Source organism: Bison bison, unplaced genomic scaffold (assembly GCF_000754665.1).
Source record: "Bison bison bison isolate TAMUID 2011002044 unplaced genomic scaffold, Bison_UMD1.0 scf7180017864284, whole genome shotgun sequence".
In the NCBI taxonomy this organism is placed as follows: domain Eukaryota; kingdom Metazoa; phylum Chordata; class Mammalia; order Artiodactyla; family Bovidae; genus Bison; species Bison bison.
This window is the reverse complement of record NW_011494856.1, coordinates 1,254,786-1,258,440: the sequence shown is the minus strand read 5'-3', so window position 1 is coordinate 1,258,440 and position 3,655 is coordinate 1,254,786. Positions and strand designations below refer to the sequence as shown.

Here is a 3,655-nt window from a genome sequence, read left to right as displayed (position 1 = left end):
CGCTGCTGGGTGGAGGGAGTTGAGCCGGCGGCACCCAGAGCCAGGGCCCCTCCTGCTCTCTGCTGCCCCCTCGCGGAGCTCCCCGCTTTCGGCTCCCCCTGTGGGGTTGGGTGAGCTTTGCGGGGTCCCGGCTCTGTGTTTCCTCCAATCTCTTAGGACTGGACACAGGTTTTGAGGGTCCATGGGGAAGTGCACCCTCAAAATCTGTGTCCAGTCCTTAGAACCGAAGGGTTAGCGCCCTCAAATCGCCGTTATTAGGGATCGACTTCCGCGGAGGGGACCACCGCCTCGGTTAAGGGCGCGGACAGATAAATGAGCCGGTCTCGGAGCGCCCGCCGGGGGACTCCTCCCGAGCTCATTAAAACGAAATTAAAGGTTTCCGAGGCGCCTGACCTTTCCCGAGCTGCTGGCGGGGGAGGGCGATGGGCGCGGGGGGCGGCCACGGGGAGAGGAAGGAAGGGACACTTGGCTTGGTCTTCTCGGAGCCCCATCTGCCTGATGGAGGGGGAGGCGGCCCCCTTGGTTTCTCCCGCAAGCTGCTCCGCCACCCCCAGCTCCTGTTCCCGCAGGGAAAGGATCTGCCGTTGGCACCCAGCTCTCAGCGCCGCTTGCTTCCCTCCTCTGGTCCCCATCTGTCCCAGAGCTGGTCGCTTGGAGGAGGACCTGGGTTAGGCACGCTGTGCAGAGGTGGGGCGTGGGAGGCGATGACTTGGTCGCCCACCTCTGTAGAGGGAAAGGGGTCTGGGGTGCCAAGTTCCTAGAAGGACTTCCTGTGTCGGGGGCTGTGAGGGCTGGGCTAGTAAGGAAGCAGCTCCTACAATGGCAAGATGCTTGGAAGGTTGTTGTCTTGTGGACGGGAAGAAGGATGATTGCTGTGAGCGCTGTTCACCGTGGCTCATGTCTGACCAGAAGTTCGGGCTTCAGCCTTCTCCTGGGGGTAGGAAAGGCTCTGTGTGTTGGCAACGGGGATTGGTCAGATCACTTAAATTTATGGCACCCAAGCAAAACTCTGCTCTGGGCCCTGCCTGCCCCAGGACAGGTGCTGAGGCAGAGAGAGGAGTCGGACTCATTCCTGCCTTCTAGAACCTCAGTCCCGGGGAAGGCAGGGCCACCCTCAGACCACTACTGGCCAAATGAAATAATGCTGGAGGGCCAAGGGGTGCCTCACAGTGGAGACTTTGGGACGTGGCAGGGGGGGGAACAGGCAGAGAAGAAGGGATAGGATATTCTAGGACCAGCATGAGCCGAGTCAGGGTGATGGAGTGTGGAGGGGAAGAGTGTGACACAGCAAGGCTGAGGAGTGGGGTGCGTGCTGGTGAGCAGGATGCTACCTGTGGCTGCCAGGAGTTCCTGACTGCTGTCTGCTCACCTCCTCAAACACCCTGGGCAGTGAGGAGCTCTTGAAAAGTATTTGGATTATTTGCAATCTTCCTCTCCTCCAAGCCTGGCCCTTCCTACTCAAGTGGAAATGTTCTTCTCCGGGACACCCCCTCCCCAGAGCATACAGGTCTGACATATCCTGTCTGGCTGATCCTGTCCGGCTGCTCCATGCCCCTCCCTGCCCTATGCTCCTGGGGCCACAGGATCTCACATCCTCTGAGAGACAGCATAGGCATCCCCAGACCTCGCCACTGCTGCCAGATCCCAAGGACTAACGTTCTAGAGGGTAAAGGGAGTACCCAGGGCAGATCACTTGGGAGGGCTGACTCACCAGCTCCTCCCTTAACAAGCCCCATTCCCCTCTCTGGGTCTCTGCTCTTGTATTCATCATCCCTCCATCCATCCACTCACCCATCCATCAATTGAAGGCATATTTCTTGAGCACCGCCAGGCACTGTGCTATGCAAACATAGCAGCAGTGACCGAGACAGACCAGACGGGCCCTGCCTTCACAGACTACACAGTCTGGAGGGGTGAGGGCACCGGACATTAAACAAGTGAGCAAAACAAAGAGAGAACTGCAAATGATGGCAAGTGACAGCAAGGAAACCTGGGAGCCCTGCAAGGAATATTGGGGCCTGATAGAGATGGGGTCAGCAGAGGGCTCTCTGAGGGACATGCCGTCCTGCGCAGAGCTCTGGGCTCCTGCAGCTCGCAGCTTGGGTGACTTGATTGCAGATTCTTTGCAGAGTCTTTGGCTCTGCTCTTCGATTCCGGGATAATAAGTCCCATTGAGGAGCAGGGAGCCTTTGGTCTCTGGCATTTGATGTGTGATTTGTGCCCACTCTTTCTCTGAGCTGTGCCAGCTGTACCAGTCCCTTACTTGGGAGAAGGGGTGTCCTTTAGCTCTGTTGAACTTGGTGAGGGGGTGGGCCTTTGCTGGGCTTTCAACCTTCTCTGCCGCCCCGGTCCCTACTCCTGAGAGCTCCCACTGGGTCGTAGACCTGCCCCCTAGTTAGCAAGAGTAGGTACAATTGTGTGTTCTGTTGGTGGGCAAGGAGCCGTGTGTGTGTGTGTGTGTGTGCGCGTGCGTGTGTGTGTGCTGATGTTTGCTTATCGGGAGGGGGCAAGGATGGGCAGAAGCGTGTGCATGGCTCTCCAGTATGTGAACTCAAGTATCCTGTGTACAGGTGTGAATGCGCACGTGTGCATGGTAGTCACTGTGAGTGTGTGGATGTCTTTGCACTGTGTGTGTGTGCAGGTATGCACATGCCTGATATCTCTATGGGACAGTGTGTGTGTGTGTGTGTGTTGGGGGGCACTGAGGGTCTCCATGAAAGTGTGCCCTGTGTTTGTGCACGTGGTGGCTGGGATGGGTGGAGGCAGCCCACGAGGCATGCAGGGAGGGGCAAGCCCAGCATGTGGGTTCCTTCCAATGATTCCTTCCTTCCCTCCAGCCCTCTGAGGCTCGTTCAACCTCCCAGCTCTGACCTGGGACCAGGCTATTTTGCCAACCCCACAGCTCTAGAGGGGTCCCAACCTTCCCTTTTTCTGAGAGATGAGTCCGTGGCAGGAACAAGAAGGATGTCCTCCCCCATCTACTAATAGTAAAATGCCAACATGTTTCTGTAAACCATATGCAAATGAGCCATGCTCCCAGCCCCTTTCAACAACCTGTCTTATGGGAATCATAGATGGAGCCTCATCTGGAGCCTAACCTTCCACACCATTGGTGGCCCAGGCCTCTTCCGGGTCTTCCTGCCTCGAGTATTGCTCTGTCCAGTTCTCCCTACCTCGTAGACCATGGTCTGCAGATGCTAAAGTCTGCCCTGAATCCCCAGTACAACCAAGTTAAAGTCCAATTCCTTAGCCTTGCTCTCCCCCTGTACCACGGACGGCACCCCTGCCTGGGTCCTCAGCTCCTCATACCACCTACTACCCAGCAGCCTCCTGCCTGCAGCATCCTCTCCGGGCTCTGCTTGTCTTCCCAGACTTCAGTGCCAGTTTTGGAAGCTCCCCAGGTGCCCTCCCCCTCTGAGCTCCCACAGCCTTTAAGTTCCCACCCAGTCAGTCTGCCCTCTTCTTCCCCAGGTATGAAGTTCTATACCCCCCTCCATCATATCGCCCTCCTCCATCCCCCCCACACCCCCAACCAGGCTGTGAGCTTCCTGAGAACCTGCTGGTCTCCTCCTCTCCATCTGCTCCTGGCAGGGGACCTAGAACAGAGGCAGGCAGGCAGGGGCTGCTGAGTAGTGGGGGGGGTGAGGGGGGGGGG

General features: G+C 57.7%; 1 protein-coding gene across 4 annotated transcripts in view; it reads left to right on the top strand.

Moving 5' to 3' along the window:
- PDE2A (phosphodiesterase 2A, cGMP-stimulated) overlaps nucleotides 1-3,655 on the top strand; it is a 69,350-nt gene that overhangs the window by 48,114 nt on the left and 17,581 nt on the right. The window lies entirely within an intron of this gene.